The sequence below is a fragment of the Bubalus bubalis genome, chromosome 16 (assembly GCF_019923935.1).
Source record: "Bubalus bubalis isolate 160015118507 breed Murrah chromosome 16, NDDB_SH_1, whole genome shotgun sequence".
NCBI lineage: Eukaryota > Metazoa > Chordata > Mammalia > Artiodactyla > Bovidae > Bubalus > Bubalus bubalis.
Window position 1 is genome coordinate 60,061,267 of NC_059172.1, and position 21,717 is coordinate 60,082,983.

Below are 21,717 nucleotides of genomic sequence, written 5' to 3' on the forward strand. Positions count from 1 at the left end.
AATATAATTATTTTCCTTTGTAATTCTATGTATTTTATCTCACACAGTTAAAAACAGTTTTTTTTGGGGGGGGGTGGGAGTTATGGGTTCCATCAGACTGCCAAAGGAATCTATGGCACAAAAACTTATTACATGGATGCTGTGTATGAATGTGGTCAGCAGACCAATGAGTAGGGAGCTTGTGTGTATGTATAATTGTGTATGCGGTTAAGAGTTGGGATGTGGGAATTTGACTTGTAGGCATGAAGAGTGTGGGCAAGTGGGGAATGGAAGTGGTTTATGGTCCAATCCCTAGAAACAGATTCCTCTTTTTCCACAGGGAAGACATAGGAAGCCTGGAGTGGTGGGTAAAGAGATGGGGAATGTTTAATTAACAGTGGACATGAGCTGAATTCTAAACCTTCTCCTTCTAAGATAGAATTACTCTTAGGTCCTTTTATGCAATTACTGTTAGCAGAAAATGGATTTATTTTCTGAATGTTGACTGCCTTACTGAGTATACATGGGGTAACAATTCTCATCTGATTCATGGAAATTCTTGTCTCTGCCAACAGCCTCAGATCCCTGTGGACACAGCACTTTGACCTCATCACTGACCTGTTATTTCATTTGTTTATCTCCAGACACACTCACACCCATCCTGATGTACCATTAGGTCTCTTTGGTGTAGCTAAATACTCCACTCTTCACCCTTAGCATTGTGCACACTCCTGGGCTTTCCTTCACATGACGTCAGCTATATTTGATCAACTCCACAGCTCTGCTTCCTGGCTGGGGTGTCTGCCAACGTGACTCTGCCAGGGAACAGCCTTGCCAGGCCAGCAAAGGGGAGGAAGAGGCAAAGGTAGAAAGGGAAGGGAGGGCAGAGGAGGGGCTGCGACTGCATCAGGGGCTGCTCAAAGTGTCCTCGCCCAGAGTGAGGGCTCTCAGAGTCAGATCCCTGGGAGGCTGCCCTCTTCCTTGACATTAAAATAAGTTAATTTCACCCTGGTATGTACTGGTCACAGATCTCCCAAGCTAAAGGGAGGGACAGAGATCCTCTGTGGACTCCCAATCTACCCACTTCCTCAAACTGGGGTAAGATGCTCTCAAATTCTCCCAAAGGAAGCCAGTGGACCTGCCCATAAACCCCTGAAGATGAAGCTCTTTACCCTTTTTAAACTGAGTCTCACAAGGCTTCCTCAAAAGCTGTTCGAACCCCAAATCCTTCCTGCTTCAGCATAAGCCTCTTGATCGGCCCTTGGAGGAGAGAGAGCAAAGTTGTGTGATCTTTGAGTCTTTGGAGATAGCAACCAGACTCTTTTGAAGCAAGCCTTGGAGCAGCTTGACCTTGAGCGATCTCTGCAGCCTGAAATGGTCTGTGCTCACCTGCATGGGGAGAGGGATGTGTCTCCGAGGAGACACACAGTTTGGCTGCCCCCATATTTGTGCCCTTTGTGAGAATGGGTATCTGATGACCCCAGGACTGTGAACCAAACTTGGGTGAGGATCCCATAGGTGGCCAAGCACAGAACAACACTTTAGGCCTCTGGACATGATCTTATGTAGGAGCAATTTTTGTTGTTGTTTGTTGCTAAATCGTGTCTAGTTCTATGAGATCTCATGGACTGTAGCCCACCAGGCTCCTCTGTTCATGAGATTTCCCAGGCAAGAATACTGGAGTGGGTTGATGTTTCCTTCTCCAAGGGATCTTCCCTGCCCAGGGATCGAACCCATGTCTCTTGCATTGGCAGGCAGATTCTTTACTGCTAAACCACCAGAGGAGCCCAGGAACAAAACCAAAACGGACCTCACACACTGACTATGGGACTCCTTGGAGTAACACCGTCCTCTTTTGTATACAAAATTGCCCTCAGGTTGAGATGTTTTCTGGAATCTATAAAAGGGACATTTCTTGGGGAAAAGAATTGCAGCCTGCCCTGTCCTCTAAGTCTCCTTAGGTATACTGTGATGCCAACGTCTGATTCATACTCTTTTCAGTCTGCGCCCCATACACGGTGAGGCTGAGAAGTTATGAGTGAATCATTGGAAGTCAGGACCGTGTTTTCAGTTTTTGTCTCCAACTCAAAACTGAACTGGAGAAAGCCTGACTTCTAACAATGCCTTCAGACTCATCAAGTGTTGCTGGTTAGAATGGATTCTCTGATTTCTTGTTCTGAAAAATTCCATCGAGAAATGATGGTGAATTCTCTGAGCATCCCTTCTCAGGATTGGGAGGACAAGTTTTGCTGAGTGGTCCTCATTCAAAGTCTGATATTCAATGAGAGGGGGAAATGAGGCTCTGCAGTTTCTGACTGTCCAGCTTTGGACTGATGGAGATGGTGGGGAGATTGCTAGAGAGGCCAGAGTGCTGAAGACTGGGAGCTCAGCTGCCCAAGGTGATGGGAGGGGCACCTGGCAGCTGTGAGTGCTTCCCCATTAGAGGCATGTTTAAATTTGTGTTCTCAATTCCTGAGAGGGCTTCCCCGGTGATTCAGTGGTAAAGACTCAACCTGCAATGGAGGAGACACAGGAGACATGGGTATTATCCCTAGGTTGGGAAGATCCCCTGAAGGAAATGGCAACCCACTCCAGTATTCTTGCCTGGAGAATCCCATGCACAGAGGAGCCTGGGTGGCTACAGGCCATAGTGTGGCAAAGGGTCAGACACGACTGAAGCAACTAAGCACACACGCACTTCCTGAGAAAAAAACACGACTTTGCATTTAAACATGAAATTCCTCACTCACCTGTCTCCATCCTTTTTGGCACAGGTAGCCCTTCAAACCTCTTAAACACAAGCTACAGCTACCAACTGCTTGCAACTTCCCTCATTTTAGAGGAAGCAGAAGTGAGGCAGACCATGAAGCTCTCCCCAGCTTGAATTTTTCCAGGTCCTCATCCCCATAGCTAGGCTAGAATCAACTCATCTCCTAGATGAAGGCAAGAGGTATCTACCTACCCGCCACCTATATGTTGTCCCTTTCGTGCTTACAAAGTAGCCATGTCACTTAGTTAAGAACATAGGCTTAAAGGCTTCTAATATACCAGTATTTGGCAAAGTATCCAAACCTTCCAAGGTTTAGCTTCATCTTTTCTACAGCGGGGATAATGACAGCACCTTTGTCAAGTGATTATCTCCAAAACTGAGGCAAGCCATGTAAGATCATCAGCCTAGAATCCACTGCTGCTGCTAAGTCACTTCAGTTGTTTCTGACTCTGTGCGACCCCATAGACGGCAGCCCACCAGGCTCCCCCATCCCTGGGATTCTCCAGGCAAGAACACTGGAGTGGGTTGCCATTTCCTTCTCCAATGCATGAAAGTAGAAAGTGAAAGTGAAGCCGCTCAGTCGTGTCCGACTCTTAGCGACCCCAGGGACTGCAGCACCAGGATCCTCCGTCCATGGGATTTTCCAGGCAAGAGTACTGGAGTGGGGTGCCATTGCCTTCTCCAGAATCTACTGCATTAGTCTATAAACATCACTGTTGCTGGTGTGTTGTCATCCTCCACTCTTCTCGAACCTCAATCCTTTGTCCCACTGACTTTGTGAGATTCCTCTAGGCTTCCACTCCATTCTGAGAATCCTCATTCTTTGGGGGGAAATGTGTAGAGACGGGAGCGGTGTGAGATAGCACCCCAACAGGTAGTCTGTGGAAAAGGGCTACATTGCGTCCTGAGGTATTTGTCTCATCAACCCTCGTGATGGTCAGGGAGGCTTGAGAACTGAGCTCCACTATAAGCACCTACTTCTGGACTCCTGGGTTGCTGCTGGAGCCATGGTACCTGGTATGAAAAAGCAGGGAAATGCTACCTGTATGATCACAAAATGTTCACACCAGGCAAAAATTAGGGTCTGGGCAGCCTGAGCTCAGTGTCTCAGAAGAGAAGTCCTTTGGAGTATCCTGGGGTGGAAAATCATGGGTATATTTGTGTTAGGGGAGGAGTCAGAATGCCTGGAGAGAACACTCCCTCTTGAACTTGAATGTTGCCAGTTTTCACTGGGTGGAGTGCTGCCCTGATGTCACCTCTCCTTTGCCTACATTCTTACAGTCTACGCTCCATTTTTTTACATTCTTCTTATTCCACAAAAGCTTCGATGTGCATAAACCATCCTCACATGGTTGTTAAAAACATGGGGAATCCTGATTCTAAGCAGCTTACATTCTCTTAGATGACTAACTAGTCCTTGCAGGTGACCCTGAATTCCCGAGAAACGCCTCTCACTACAAGCCTCTTCGGGAGCCTGTGAGAACATCCTTAATGCCTTCAACAACCCCTGCCAAGAGTGTTCTTGACTGTGTCTGCAGAGAGACATCAAACAAATCTCCTTCTAGTCACATGAGATTAATGGGGATGAAGAAATCACACTGGAATCCCCGTTACTGATCCTGTGGATGACTCTTGTGCAACAAAGTGGGTCTACCTGGGGTGTGGTCCTGTGTCTCTCTCTTCTTACACATCTAAGAAATGTGTTCCAGGGTGAAACTTCACTAAAGGAAAGCAAGATCTCCAAATCTCCATCTCATAGCCATTGGGAGAAGAGGACTTTGCAGATGCAAAAAAAAAAGTTAAAATCTAAAACAAGGAGAAGCCATCCAACATGTAAGAACTAATCATCAAGTTAAAATGAGGGTGAAATAATAAATTTTTATGTTCTAAGAAAAAAGCAGGACTTTCCATAGCTTGTTAGGACCTTCTCGAACTCCTTATCTCAGGGGCTGGCTTGCACTGAAAAATCTAAAGATGTTGCAGAAAGAGAAGTCGGTGAATTTTACCAGGTTATTAAGCAGAGCTGTTTGTCAGTCAGCATTTAACATCTAATATGTGTCAGATGATTTACTGGAAACACAGTATTCTTGGTTTGATTTCTTTTTCACAACAACTCTGTAAGTTAGGAACTATTCTATTTCCACTTTATGGTTAAGACTCACACAGTTTAAGGAACACATTTAAGTGAGATGCAACCTGGGAATCCAACTTATCTGTCCAATGCCAAAGCCTATGATACTTCAGCTATTCTGTATTATCTGTAAGATAGAAAAAAAGAACATAGAACAATTGCTTATCTTTGTAGGCTGGTATCAGATAGAAGGTCAAGATTGTAACTCATTTATTCATGCTTTCTTGCATTCCTGTGTTCATTCCTGTAACAACTATTTAGGGAGTGTAACAACTATTTAGGGAACACCACTGTGTTCCAGGCTCAATGTGCTTGGTCAGAACATGTTCCTTGGGTCCATAGTTTAACATAAGCCACTAGGTTAATACCCACTATGCGGGAAATATTTTGCCTTCATGACTCATATCAAGGTGATAGAAAGCAATAGACACCAGAAGCCCTGTGTCCGAAACTTATTTCTGTCAGATTATTTCACATTGCAGCAGCTGTACATCTTCTAATCAATGGTGCTCCCTCTCCTCCCCTAGGGGATACTGGTGTGGTTGGCATGGTTTTTCAGTGGGCAAAGACTATTCACAGTTGTCTGTCCCAGGAGCTGATCCTACTTTCCCAAGGCTTCCTGTGGGTACCAACTCATGTGCAAATAAATTGTCTTCCCTTTGTATAGTAAGAACCATGACCTCTTCATGACCCAAGCGAGGCCAATAGCTTGTCCATGTACTGGAACCCATCTTCTTACTGCTATTCAAGAACATTTGTGCAGTAGCCATCCTCTCTTTCTCTTGAAACATCATCTTTCTCCTCTCTTCTGGATCATTTTTATCAGCATTCATCCATACCATGAATTCGTCCATATTTAAGGGGGGAAAAAGCACCTCCCTTGACCTTACTCCTCTTACATGTGTGTGGGCCCGGTTGTTTCAGTTGTATCTGGAGTGGGTAGCCATTTCCTTCTCCAGGGGATCTTCCTAACCCAGGGATCGAAACTGCATCTCCCGAATTGCAGGCAGATTTTTTACCCCTGAGCCACCGGGGAAGCCCTACTCCTGGCACAGTCACCTCCATTTCTCCCTTTGTCTTTATAAGAAAATTGGTCTGAAAAATTCCTGACATTCATTTTCTCTAATTTTTTCTTCCCGTATCTCTGTTTAGCATGCTCAAATCAGGATTTTTTTTCTTGCCACTTTACCAAAACATCTTATGAAGATCACCCTAAACACAATGGCCATTTCCCACACCTTATGCTATTTGACCTATCAACAGGAACGTTGACCCAGTCAAAGCCAGTCTCACACTTGTGTTGCATGGTTGTTGCTAAGCGAGACTGATTGGTTTTGTGGTTAAGCAAATCTATTTTCTGGATTGATCACTAACTTACAGGGGTCTCCCATGCTTCTTCCTTTACTATGGTCCTTTAGTAGGATTAACTATTTAATCACCTACTTTGCCCCTTTACTCTGTCCCTAGAACAATGAGGACAGGGATGTTATTCTTAATTGGAGGATAATTGCTTTACAGTGTTGTGTTGGTTTCTGCCTTACAACAACCTGAGTCAGTCATAAGTATACCTGTGTCCCCTCCCTTTTGAACCCCTCTCCCACCCCCTGAACTCCATATCACCCCTTTAGGTTGTCACAGGGCACTGGGTTGAGCTCTGTGTGTCATACAGCAAACTCCCACTGGCTATCTATTTACATTTACATTTTACATATATTTAGTGTCTGTTTCCATGCTACCCTCTCATGCATCCCACCCTCTTCTTTCCCTGCTGTGTCCGCAAGTCTGTTCTCTGTGTCTGCATGTCTATTGTTGCCCTACAAATAGATTCATCAGTACCGTCTTTCTAGATTCCATATATGTGTTGAGGACAGGGATTTTTGATGGTTCTCTTTATTACCATCATTCAGCACTTAGAAGAGCATCTAGCATGTAGTATATTCTCAAATGTAGTGAGTGACTACATTGGATGTGGAGAAAAGAAAGAAAACCTAGGCTAGAGAAACTGCCTAGCCCACAAAAGCAACCTGAAAAACACCAAAATATAGAAAAGTCACTTCCAAAACCCTAACACTGGGAAGTTACTAGATACCAGATCTTAAACCTCTGAATCTTGTCCATAAAGTGCTTAATAAAGTGAAATATTCGCTATTCTCTTCTGGGAACTAGGAGGGGAAAAGTTGCAAATACTGCAAAAGTATAAGGTGAAGGCCAATGATAAATTAACTCGGATATTGCTTATCACGCTCTGAAATCAGCAATAATAAAACACAATACAAGCTTTGAGTCAAGTGTCATCAGGGACTCTCATCCACCCAAGCTTTTCCTAGAGGCAATTTAGCCCTGCTTTTTCTCCCATGAAAACGTGGGCAAGTGTTTCCGTGATAAACACTTCTCAGCAACCTGCCTAGGAAGCCTGTCTGTGGATCACATGTGAGCAGGAGTGATAAAGCCTGAGGCTGCACCCAGCAAGGCAACTGATTTCTCTTCCTAAGGGTGCGTTTCATATCAAACAACACGACCATCTGCCAAGCAGATCTGAGAAGTGGGCGCTGACTGTAAAGACTTTTCAGCCGCAAGGTGGGTCTTACGTGGGGATCTGAGAGTACAGATGGTGAGAACGTGAATGTTAAAAGTGTGTGTAGGGACTTCCCTGGTGGGCCAGCAGTTAAGACCCCGTGTTTCCAATGCAGAGAGTGTGGGTTTGATCCCTGGTCAGGGAACTAAGATCCTGAATGCCATGTGGTGTGGCCAAAAAAAAAAAAAAAAAAAGTATGTAAGTGGTTTCAAGGGAAGCAGATGGGCCTGACCCCAGGCTTAGCTTTTAAGCCTCCTCCACCTGACCCCACATCTTGGAACTGACAAATGCAAGACTGGCATACCAGTCATGGTCTCCACACCATCTACACACATCATCTATACCTCTCCACACTAGCTCTGTTTCTCAGCTTCAACTCACCATTTTAGCCCTGGTTCTACACTTTGAATTTGCTGGTTACCCTTGATTTCCTGTTTCTACCCTTTTGTTGAGCCTTTCTAGCTGGATCTTTCCATGCTCGCCCCCTGAACCTAAGACACCCCCTTTCCTCCCCAGCCCCAGAACCCATATTCCCACAAGTCAAAGGAGAAGGAAGCCAGGCCAGGTGATTTTCTAGCAGGGTTTATGTGTGTGCACCTTTGGCAGGGAGAATATGTAGCTCAGGCAGCCAGGGTCACCTCATCTTACGAGCATCTCCTTGTTCTGCGTCTAATTCAACAAACTCCATGGCAACGCAGGGCCTGCTCAGCTTACCTGACCTTCCCCGACCTCACTGTTAACAACTCTGTCACTTAGCTGAGCGTGGTGTGAGCCAACAGCCTCCTTTGCTTCCCGTTGGTGCGGCAGTGGGTGAAAGGAGCCTCCCTGCACAAGAGAATTGGGACGGAAACTGAGAGGGAAGATTCAAGCCTGAGGGTAGAGCAGTGGGCACTGAGTCTCTGCTCTTACAGGAGCTCTGTTCTAGAAAAACTGTGACTTAGGTGGAAAAACTGTCTGTTGGCTCCTGCCTTCCGTAAGAGTCTGACATAGAGCATGTTCTGAGATTGTTGGATTTTTTTTAGTTTTGGAACAACTAGCACAGTGGGTTGATGTTCAGGTCACTCAGGATACCTCCCAACAGCTCAGGGTGAGAACACACCCTCTATCTTTCCTGACTCATCACTCAGACGGACACTTATATATAGTTTTGAGACTTTCCTCCCCAAACAAAGCCTTCTCTGGCCATAACAAATGCCATAACATGCTAACTGGAAGATAGTAATCAGCTGTTCCATAGGCCCACTGATTTCTGCTGAGTTTTTATCATTATTCTTTTTGATAATAAGCATTTTTATTGTTTTACTATCCTTTTTATTCTTATTTTATATGTGTAGAGTGTTAGATAACTTTCAAAGCATTTTCTCATACACAATCCCATTTGACTGTCATGGAGCCAAAAAAGGGAAGGCAGTGAAGGTATTGGTGGTATGTATCTTCCTGAAAGTAGTCAGACCAAGTGCCAGGAGGCTAAAGGACCTGGGTGGTGTCAGGATGTGAACCCAGGCCCTCGGCTCCAAGTCCAAGGCTTCCCCTCTTGACCAGCTGACTCAGTGTGGCTTCAGGAGGAGGGTTGATCCGCAGGACGTGTGAATGTGTACAGAAATGAGACGAGTGGTAACAGGGCTGTGACTGCCACGCACAACATTCAGTTGATGTCCAGGAGCACTGGTATCTCCCCATTCCTTTCTCCTGAACAACCTCTCCCAAACAGAATTAATCTCTTCTGCTTCTATTCTCCTGCACCATGTAATTCAAAAGGGCTAAGAAAACACTTAAAAGATTGTAGTACAGATTGGTGTAAAAGGGTGGCTGGTCTGAGACTAGAATATGACAACTTAGAGGTTAAGCAACAGTGCCCTGGAGGTCTTCTCCGTACTCTGGGCAGAGAAAATCCTCTCACTGTCGTGAAATGTTCAGGTGCTTGTTTACAGGTGTCAAGCACCATCCTGTGATTTCCTGGGACTTGGGAGTTCCAAGGTAAATAATCTGAAACTTTACCAGATTTGGAATGCAGAGCTCCATCGATGTTATTTGATGGACTGTATGGGGAGGGGAACCCACAGAAGAGAGAGAGAATGGGAATCTGTGGAAAGAGGTCTCTGTATGTGAATAGTGAATCTGGCAGGCAATCTGGGCCTCAGGCACAGGGTCTGAGGATGGGATGGGCACAGGACACGCTGGTGTAGAGCAAGGCTCCCCTGGACACCATCTCCACTTCCTCTAGTGAATCTACGATCCCTGCTGGGGAAGGGAGCAAGTTGAAGGCCTGAGTGATTGCAGGTCCTGTCCCTCTGCTGTGAGCCCCTTCTAAAGGGTCTGGGCCCTAAGACAGTCTGTTTTCCTCACCAGTGACAGAGAGAGCTGATCAGTTGAGTTTGCCAGAAGGATACATTAAGGAAACTCCTAATTGCAGTGCTGAAAAAGGTACAGCTGCTCTTGGCTGTGCTTAGTCACTCAGTCATGTCCAACTCTTTGCAACCCCGTAGACTGTAGCCTGCCAGGCTCCACTGGGGGAATTGTCCAGGCAAGAATACAGGAGTGGGTTGCCATGCCCTCCTTCAAGGGCTCTTCCCAACCCAGGGATTGAACCCAGGTCTCCCACATTGCAGGCGGATTCTTTACCATCTGATCTACCAGAGACACCCAAGAATACCAGAGTGGGTAGCCTATCCCTTCTCCACACCCCATACCCCATACTCTGTGACTATACAGTCCATGGAATTCTCCAGATCAGAATACTGGTGTTGGTAGCCTTTCCCTTCTCCAGGGGATTTTCCCAACCCAGGGATCAAACCCAGGTCTCCTGCATTAGAACCATCCAAATCTGAGTACAAGCTGGTGACTCACTCTGCTGGCATTCTAGTCAAGAATTGTTAGAGGCACCCAAGTTCTGAGATCCACAGAGAAGCCAGGCCAAGACTGCACCAAGCAACAGTCATCATTGTGACTGATTTGTGAAAGGCTCTGGCTCTTTTGAGGATACTCCTACAGACCCAGGAACAAGGAAGGCTGAGGCTTGGTGGATACAACGGAAACTCTTACACTGGTAGAATGGAAAACAGCCAAGGACAGAAGACAACCAAGCTACTCCAACAAAGTTGGTTCATATGATTGGCTCACTTGATTTCTCCATCATTAACTATGAAGCTTCCAAGGTAGGAAGCAGGTCTTTGCAGATGGAAGATGTTTAATGATAATTACAGATACTTGTGTACAGAAGTGAGAACCTCTGTGTTTTTAATTTTATTTTTAAAATTTTTTATTGGAGTATAGTTTCTTCACAATGTTGTTTTGTTTCTACTGTACAGTAAAGTGAATCAGTTTACAGTAAAGTGAATCCGTATATGCATATATACATATACATATATCCACTCATTTTTAGATTTTCTTCCCTTTTAGGTTACCACAGATCACTGAGTAGAGTTCTCTGAGTAGGTTCTGACTGAATAAGGTTCACAGAGCAGGTTCTCATTAGTTATCTATTTTGTTCATAACAGTGTATTTATGTCAATCCCAGTTTTCCGATTTATCCCACCCTCCCACCTTCCCCCCTTGGTAAACATAAGTTTGTTCTCTACATCTGTGATTCTATTTATGCTTTGCCAATGAGTTCATCTGTACTATTTTTTATGTTTTTTATTTTAATGGATTTACTTTTTTTCTTGTTTTTCTGTTTTTTTTTTAATTTTTAATTTTTTAATTTTAATTGGAGGCTAATTACTTTACAATATTGCAGTAGTTTTGCCATACATTCACATGAATCAGCCATGGTTGCACATGTGTTCCCCATCCTGACCCTCTCTTCCACCTCCCTCCCCACTAGAGTTAATTAATGAATACAGTAAAGTTGCAGGATATAAAATTAACACACAGAAATCCCTTGCATTCCTATACACTAACAATGAGAAAACAGAAAGAGAAATTAAGGAAATAATTCCATTTACCATTGCAACAAAAAGAATTAAATACTTAGGAATAAATCTACCTAAAGAAACAAAGGACCTATATATAGAAAACTATAAGACACTGACTAAGGGAATCAAAGATGACACAAATAGATGGAGAAATATACCATGTTCATGGATCAGAAGAATCAATATAGTGAAAATGAATATACTACCCAAAATAATCTATAGATTCAGTGCAATACCTATCAACTTACCAACAGTATTTTTCAGAGAATTAGAACCAATAATTTCACAATTTGTATGGAAATACAAAAAACCTCAAATAGCCAAAGCAATCTTAAGAAAGAAGACTGGAACTGGAGGAATCAACCTGCCTGACTTCAGGCCATACTACATAGCAACAGTCATCAAGACAGTCTGGTACTGGCACAAAGACAGAAACATAGATCAATGGAGCAACACAGAAAGCCCAGAGATAAATACACGCATCTATGGACACCTTATCTTTGACAAAGCAGGCAAGAATATACAATGGAGAAAAGACAATCTCTTTAACAAGTAGTGCTGGGAAAACTGGTCAACCGCTTGTAAAAGAATGAAACTAAAAAATTTTCTAACACCATACACAAAAATAAACTCAAAATGGATTAAAGATCTAAATGTAAGACCAGAAACCATAAAACTCCTAGAGGAAAACATAGGCAAAACACTCTCTGACATAAATCACAGCAGGATCCTCTATGACCCATCTCCCAAAGAAATGGAAATAAAAGCAAAAATAAGCAAATGGGACCCAATTAAACTTAAAGGCTTTTGCACAATGAAGGAAACTATAAGCAAGGTGAAAAGACAGCCTTCAGAATCGGAGAAAATAATAGCGAATGAAACAACTGACAAAGAACTAATCTCAAAAGTATACAAGCAGCTCCTGCAGCTCAATTCTAGAAAAATAAATGACCCAATCAAAAAATGGGCCAACGAACTAAACAGAAATTTCTCCAAAGAAGACATACAAATGGCTAACAAACACATGAAAAGATGCTCAACATCACTTATTATCAGAGAAATGCAAATCAAAACCACAATGAGGTACCATCTCACACCAGTCAGAATGGCTGCCATCAAAAAGTCTACAAGCAATAAATGCTGGAGAGGGTGTGGAGAAAAGGGAACCCTCTTACACTGTTGGTGGGAATGCAAACTAGTGCAGCCACTATGGAGAACAGTGTGGAGATTCCTTAAAAAACTGGAAATAGAACTGCCATAGGACCCAGCAATCCCACTGCTGGATATACACACCGAGGAGACCAGAATTGAAAGAGACACGTGTACCCCAATGTACATCGCAGCACTGTTTACAATAGCCAGGACATGGAAGCAACCTAGATGCCCATCAGCAGACAAATGGATAAGAAAGCTGTGGTACATATACACAATGGAATTTTACTCAGCCATTAAAAAGAATACATTTGAATCAGTTCTAATGAGGTGGATGAAACTGGAGCCTATTATACAGAGTGAAGTAAGTCAGAAAGAAAAACACCAGTACTGTATACTAACACATATATATGGAATTTAGAAAGATGGTAACGATGACCCTATATGCAAGACAGCAAAAGAGACACAGATGTAAAGAACAGACTGTTGGACTCTGTGGGAGAAGGCGAGGGTGGGATGATTTGACACAATAGCATTGAAACATGTATATTAACATATGTGAAATAGATCGCCAGTCCAGGTTTGAATTTATATTTTAATTGCAATAAAATATTTAAAAATAAAAGTACCATTTTAACCTTTTTAAAATGTATGAAGTTAACATTAAGTACATTCACACTGTTGGACAACCATCACCGCCATCTATCCACAGAACTTTTTTTCATTTTGCAAAACTGAAATTCTGAGCCTATTAAACAATAAACCTCACCCCTCCTTCCCCCAGCACCTGCCAACCACTATTCTGCTTTTCCCCTGTGTGAATATGACTAGTCTACTAAGTACCTCATGAATAGAATTATGCAATATCTGTTCTTTTGGTCACTGACTTATTTCACATAGCATTATTTCCTCAAGTTTCATTCATGTTGTAGCAGTGTCGTTATTTCCTTCCTTTTAGAAAGACAATAATACTCCATTGTATGTATATCCCATATTGTGCTTATCCAGTCATACATCAATGAACACTTGGGTTGCTTCTGTCTTTTGGTTACTGTGAATAATACTGCCATGAACATTAGTGTCAAATCTCTTCCTCTGTGTTTTTTAGCACATTATTTTTTATGCCCCCATCCCATCACACTCTCTGCTCTCTCAGCACTCTTACTTATCCTCCTGATCTCACCTTCAATGTCACTTACTCTAGGAAGACTTCCTTGATTCTACAGACTAATTAGTTGCTTCTGCCCACCTCCCATAGCTTCCCAAGCACACATTTCACTGTTATTGCCTATTTGTCCTTCCCACTCACCTGTGAACCTCCTGTCCAGCTTACCATTATATTTCTAAACCTCGAATGGTGCCTGGGCCACAGAAGCCCTAAGAAAGTTCTTGAATATAAGAGCACATTTAGCGGGCCAGGCAGGGATGAAATGTATACCCACTTGCTGCCTGAGCGGCTCCCATTCTTCTATGATGCTTCCCTCATTTGACATGGTTCCTTGTCCAAGTACTAATGGAGTGTGCAATACATGCTAAAGTGAAAGTGAAAGTGAAGTTGCTCAGTCATGTCTGACTCTTTGCGATCCCGTGGACTGTAGCCCACCAGGTTCCTCCATCCATGGGGTTCTCCAGGCAAGAATACTGGAGTGGGTTGCCATTTCTTTTTCCAGGGGATCTTCCAGACCCAGGGATCGAACCCAGGTCTTCTGCATTGCAGGCAGACGCTTTAACCTCTGAGCCACAACCCTATGTTAAATGCCAAGGACAAGTACAAGCTACGTGAGTTGTGTCTCCTGAGTTTCTGGGGGCATCCAGGCCAGTTGAAGAGACAAGAAGTAGATCTGGGAATAGTGAGAGTCAAAGGTGATGAAATAGCAAACTGAAGGGCAGAGGCAGGTTCAGAAAAGGGAGAATGCTCTAGCTTCCTATGGCTGCTTAACAAATTGTTTCAAAATTAGTGGCTTAAAACAATACCAATGTATTCTTCTACATTTCTGAAAGTCAGAAGTCTAAAATCAAGGTGTTGGTACAGCTGCATTCCTACTGGAGGCTTCAGTGGCACATTCACTTCCCTAGCTCACCGAGCACCTAGAGGCTGCCTGCATTTCTTAGCTTCTGGTCCCTCCCTCCACCCTCAAAGCACATCATTTCCACCTCTGGTTTTGTGTTCACATCTCTTTTTACCAGATTTAATCCTCCCACATCCCTCTTACAAGGACAGGTGTGATTAAATTGGACCCATCCAAATAATACAACTCGTCTCCCTGTCCTTAACCTACTCACAGCTGCAAAATGCCTTTGGCCACATAAGGTAACATAGTCACAGATTGATGGGAATAGGACACGGATGTCTTTGGGGTCCATTACAGGAAGTCCGGGCTTCCTGTCTATTACACGAAGTTCATGGAGTTGCAAAGAGTCAGACACAACTGAGCAACTAGCACTTTCACTTGGGGCTTCCCAGGTGGTGCTAGTGGCTAAGAACCTGCCTTCCAATGTGGAGACATGGGTTCAATCCCTGGGTCATGGGGATCCTTTGGAAGAGGATCTTGCAATCCACTCCAGTAATCTTGCCTGGGGAATCCCATAGACAGAAGAGCCTGGTGGGCTACAGTCCAAAGGGTGGCAAAGAGTTGAACATGACTGAAGCGACTTAGCACACATGCACAGGAAGTTTAACGGAAACCAAACCAGGGAGGGCAGGCTGCTAATGGTGGGATTAAGTGTGTGTCTTCAAGGATGGGAAAGGTTTAGGGAGACTATGAGGACACTTCAGGTGAGGGAAGGGGTGCAGGAAATGAGTGCATCTTTGTGGGTACAATGCTGAGGCCACGGCCGATTGGAAGGAAAAGGTTTTTGTGAAGTAGGTGTGTGAGGTAATGCTGGAAAGATGCTGGGGACATTTGCCTGGATTTCTCTGGGCCCTGGCTGCTAGGCGGTGGCGCCATCTGGCCTTACTCTGATGGTCGTAAATACCCCTTGGCAGTTTCCGTGTAGGAGTTTTGCACTCTCTCAGCTAGGTCTGCTCTGGATCACCTCCCAGCAGCCTTTTTTACATGCTTTTTTAACGAGCACTAAGATGAAAGTGGAATAAATCTCCTCAGACCCTTACGTGAGCACTTTTGTTGCTGTTCCCCGGCAGCCCTCAGCAATGGCGAGTAAATAAAAATGACACTCAGGAGCTGGGGCACTCGGTCCAGGGAGTGGGACTCAGCCCTGAGGTTGGGTGCTCAGCACCAGGGCCAACTTCCACACACACACACACAAAAACGCACAGCCAGCTGTTTGTAGAGAGCCCAGGAGACAACAGAAGGTGTCCTCCTCCCCAAGAAAACCATGTTCCTGTTCCCGTCAGCACGGGAGAAGCAGGCTGGGCTTGGGGCGGTGGCGTTATCTCTGCTCTGACACTTTGTCCTCTGGGGAGGAGGTCAGTGGAGACGCAGCAGCTGCTGGAGCTGAGGTGATGATCTCAGCACTTCTTGTTGCCAGAATCCCAGTCCCTTCTCCACCTGGTGAGGCTTTGGGGAAAGTGTGTGGTGGGGGCAGCATGGGCCCTGGCTAAGATGTCATGGTGCCCTCCAGTCCCCAGCTTTCTCATCCTGCTTCAAGGAGGGGCCAGACAGCTAGGCTGATACATCTGCTCTGATCATTGGATGCTGTTCATCTCTTGCCTCGCCCAGATTTCCATCATCATGCTGCAAACTGGACTCTGTTGTTTTCAGCCCTAAATTCTTGTCCAGCTAAGAGCCTGCCTTCTTCCTGCAGCCTAAAAATAGTCAAATATATCCTTCACCTGACCATGCTCTGTATCTGCACGGTCCAGGGCATGATCATCCAAGCAAATCCCTCAACATCTCTTTGGTCTAATAATCACCTCCTTACTGCTCTCACTGCTTGTACCCTTGAACTTCTCCGATTAATTCTCACAAAGCAATTTGAAACACTAATCAGATCACATCATTCACCTGCTCAGAAATCTCCAATGGCTCATCTGCTCATTCAGGGTAGAATCCAGCCTTCGGTCTATGACCCTGCATCATCCAGCCCCCATGGGTCCCCTGAATCCTGCCTCCTAGTACTCTCCCATTCCCTGTCCAGGCTCCTTGCTGGCCCCAGGAGACTTCAGGGTTACTCCCTGAAGCCTCCCTTCTTGCTATTTCCTCTACTCAGGACACACTGCCTCAGCATCTACTCAAATGTGAACAGCTTACAGAGGCCTCTCCAGGCTACTCAATCTGAAGGAGTGCTCCCTTCCACCTGGCATCGTTTATCTTCTAGACACCCACTGATATTTGACAGTTATTAATGACAATGTGTTTGCATTCCCCTGTCATCCCCCACAAGAAGGTAAGCTCCATGGAGGCTGCTCTTTGTCTCATTCATCACCACGTCCCAAGTGCCTTGTACAGCACCTGGCCCGGCGCAGATACGCAACACATACTTGTTGAATGAAGAGATGAGGAAATCATTTACTTCATGGACAGTGACTGAGGCTATTACACGTCAGGCACTGTGATGGGTGGACAGGGTTTATTCTCTGGGAGCCCATAATCCTCTGAGCAAAGATAAATACATATATATGTATACTTCCACAGAGTGTGATAAATGCTACAAATGAGGTATTCACAAAGCAGCATGAAACTGCAAATAAGGTGACAATGAATGTTTTCCCCCAAAGTCTAGGGAACTAATAGACAAAGGAGATGGACTTGGACTTGAGCTGAGCTGCCCGCTCCTCAGTTGAAGATATCTGAACTCTCCTTGATCTAGCTGGCTGCTTCTAAGTCTTTAATATAAGCCATCATGGATGAAATTGTTCAGAGTTCTCAAGGCTGTTCATACCCCAAAATATTGGTGGCAAGATTTCAGGGTCTGATAGTGGCCCCCAGAGGCTTGCTCCTATGAGGTCAGTGGCGTCCCAGGTCATAATCAGGAACCCCAGCATAGGGCCCACTGTTCCCAGGACTTCATCAAAGAAACGCAGCTAGAGGGGCACCCTCTGCATGCTGCAAAGGCCTGAAGACCTACTGGCCATTTGCGGTGACCAGTGCTGATTTGGCCTGGCCTTGTCATACAAAAAATTGTCCTCGCTATGTCGTCCTGGGTGCTGGATGTCAGAGAAGCCTGTCTTGGTTGAGTGGCTATAAGAGGCTTCTCCAACCTGCCAGGTATCTCTTTCAAGAGTAGGTAGAAGTATGCTGGTTCACACCCTGCAGGTAACAACAGTTACTCAGGGTAGGAGTACCCCCAACATGTTTGCATTATGACAGCACCTTTGGAGACAATCATGGTGCTGAGGAGGCAACAGAGCTTGGAAGGAGAATGGAGAAAGCATCAAACCACCTCTACCCAGTCAGTAAGGCTGTTCCTCTGCAACCTTGCATCCAGGATGGGCTCTGTAAACAGCGCCAGCACTGAACATAGAATTATGAATATTTTAGACATTATGTAATTTGGTCCTCACAGCAGTCATGTGAGCTAAAAGGATTGTGTATTTAATCATACTTTAAATACTAGTTCTCCCATTATAGTTTATTGTTGAAATTTTGGAATTTATGAAAAGACAGAGCTAGTGGTAAAGATCCTGCCTGCCAATGCAGGAGACATAAAAGACACAGGTTTGATCCCTGGGTAGGGAAGATTCCCTGGAGAAGGACATGGGAACCAATTCCAGTATTCTTGCCTGGAGAATCCCCATGGACAGGGAAGCCTGGCAGGCTTCAGTCCATAGGATCACAAAGAGTTGGACACGACTGAAGTGCCTTAGCATGCACACTAAATAAAATACAAATCACACGTAATCCCATCATGCAAAGTGTCTTCCATTAAGATGTTGTTGCATCGTCCATCAGGCTTTTCTCCAAAGTCACAGATGGACTAAGAGATGTCAACTATGGGTCATTCTGTCTTCAGAAAGCCCGAATAAGTTTGGGTCAGATTCCTATTCCATGGCCCTTTAGAAGTATACTTGAAAATTCATAGACAGGCTTATAGTCTCGTGCTTCTCTCTGCCTCTCAGTTACCATAAGCTTTGAATTTCTCTCAGTTTCACACAAGTTGTCATTGCTTTATGCCAGGACAATGCAAATGTGGAACTCAATCCTTTTGCCCATTTCAATTGCCCCACCCCCTCCATATACTTGAAAGTCTGTTCATATTCAGCATTTTCTAGTGTAGAAAAATGCTTTGGAGACAAATGTTTAGAGAGAGAGGAGGTCTTCTTTGCAGGAGTACAGACAACCTCACCACGTGGTTCAGCTGAATTTTCCCCTCTTCTGTTCTCTCCTAATTTTCCAGTGCTTTATGGATTTTTAATGTAGAACACTTTAAGGATAGATTTTGTTTATTAGTCTCCAGTTCCCTTTGCCCTTGAGCTCTTACTTTTCTCTTCAATCTGTTATCAAAGACTTTTTTTAGCAAAAAAATTTTGCTTCTTTTATCTCATAAAGTTTCTTAGTTGCAAGCCACCAGAGATCAACTTGGGTAAAAAATAAAATTTATTAGTGAACATGGGGTATCTCATAGAATTGGGGGGGGGGAGGGCGGAACCTCAGAAAGGATAGAAACCAATGTATCTTAAAATGATGGATGGCTGAGAACCACTACCATGATGAAAACTTGAGCCTTTTCCAGGCTCTTTTTCAATCCACTTAAGATTCAAATTCCAGGGAAAGTATCTGATTGGCCTAGATTGTTTCATCGGCTCACAACTCGGTCATGGAAGGGCAGGACACCTAGCCTGACAGTCCCAACAAGACTGCATTCAACAGCAGACAAGGAGTGGAGGAACAGTAACTTGACCCTCCACTCACTTCTCTGAACAATCTTTTAACAACTAATTTATCTGTGTGTGCAGGGGAGATATCCTTATGCATATTTCTTTCCTTCCATGTATGCATGTGTGCTAAGTCACTTCAGTTGTGGCCAACTCTTTGCAACCCTATGGACTGTAGCCTGCCAGAGTTCTCTGTCCATGGGATTTTCCAGGCAAGAATACTGGAGTGGGTTGCCATGCCCTCCTCCAGGGGATCTTCCCAACTCAGGGATTGAACCTTGAGTCTCTTATGTCTCCTGCTTTGGGAGATGGGTCATTTACCACTAACTTCACCCCTAGTGAAAGCTTCACCCCTTTCCTTCTATAGGTTATACTTTTGATGCCTTAAGCCCATGTCACTTGGCTAACTCTCATTCATCTTTTTTCATTTAGTTCTCAGTTTATACTTTTATTTTCAGAGACAGCCTCCATGATCCTCAACTGAAATAAGGCTTTGATTTCTCTATTTGTGTTGCTAGAGCACCACACAGGTTTTCCTAAATGAACCATTAAGTCCCTTGATCTATAGGATCTAGAATAGGAACTAGCATGTAGATGATACACCTAAAATATTAAGGATTGACTTGACTGACATGAAAAAAATGTCCTCAGAGAACTTGCTCTTAGAAGAGTAGAAGGAAAGATCTGGAATTGATCCCAGAGAAGAAAAGATATCTGATTGAGGAGAGTATAGTAGATGGACACACAAAAGAAACACGTACACACAAAGAAACATGCATGCCTACACTGTCTGCCCCTAAAACACAAAGGACAAAATTGGAGATAATCTTATGCACGTCAGTCATGTCTGATTCTTTGCAACCCAATGGACCGTAGCCCACCAGTCTCCTCTGTCCATGGGATTATCCTGGCAAGAACATTGGAGTGGGTTGCCATTTCTTTCTCCAGGGGACCTTCCTGACCCAGGAAGGTCAAACCTGCAACTCCTGCGGCTCCTGCATTGGCAGGCAGGTTCTTTACCACTGAGCCACCTGGGAAGTCCCCGAGATAACTGCAGCTTGAAGCAATCAACCAAACTGCACGTCCTTTGGATTCCAGGAGGGTGAGCTGTGGGGAAGCCCCCAGCAGGAGCACTGCAACATTTGGCCAGAAGACTGGAAAAAAAGGTTTTACCTTCACCTTCAGTCATCTGAAGAGAGCCAAGAATGTGGGACATGGGGAAGGGTGTACAGATTCTGCTAATGTCCAGTACTAAAAAGCATAAAATAATTTTTTACAAGATTCATTCACTAAACTTGCTACTCAGTGCCTGTAATGCTCACAAAATATATATGAAGGATCACTATACAAGCCAATATGACAGATCTTCTTAGGTAAAATAATAACAAGTAACACTGAGTGAATGCCCCTTATGTTCAAGCACTCTGCTGAAGCCTTTTCATTTACTGAAGTCCTGTGGCAGGAGCGGATGGGGAACTATAGCCTGGCCTGCTCAATGTCCACTGAACCCACTCCTAGGATTACTTCCTGTACTACAGTGGCTGAAAAGCTGAAGATAGATTTCCCAGGATGCTTTGCAGTCTGGATGCAGTTCTGGTTTATCCAGTCAGGTTTCTTGACACTTGAACTCCTTGATGAGTTAGGTAGGGAGACAAGGAGAGGTAAATGAGCCATTTATTCCTTGTGACAGATCCAGTTTGTATAATAGTTTGACCCTAAAACTTGCAGTTGTAATGATTGCTTTAGATTGCTCCATCTCAGGTGATCTTGGGGCCAAGAATTCTGGTGACTTCCTGATTCTTGGAATTCCATCTATTAATAAGATGATCTGATCTTGAGTTCAGAACTTAAGACAGCAACCTCTTGCTTCCCCAGCTTTCTGATGGTAGATGTGTGAGAGTTCTCTTAGTGGGTCAGTACCAGGTGGCTCATTGGGTAAAGAATCTTCCTGCAATGCAGGAGACAGCAGGAGACATGGGTTTGATCCCTGGGTCAGGAAGACCCCTTGGAGGAGGGCATGGCAACCCACTCTAGTGTTCTTGCCTGGAGAATTCCTTGGACAGAGGAGCCTGGAGGGCTACTGTCTATAGGGTCACAAAAAGTTGGACATGATTAAAACGACCAAGCACACACAGTGGTGGTATTTTGGAACTTATTTGTAGAAGCTGAGCCTAGAGCCTGCTCCTCTCATCATTCAACAGTTTTGAAAGCACCTGATTCCTGTACTCAATCCTTTTCTGCTCAGAATACCTCAACTGTTTTATTTATCTGTAGCTAAACCTTGACTATGCCAAATGGTAATGTTCCATTTCACAGATAAGAAAATTGAGTTAGAAAAAAGTTACAGAACTTTTGAACTCAGTAATTTTGCCTGGGCTCAGTGTCTGTTCATCACCATGCTATTCATTCATGCTTTCGCCT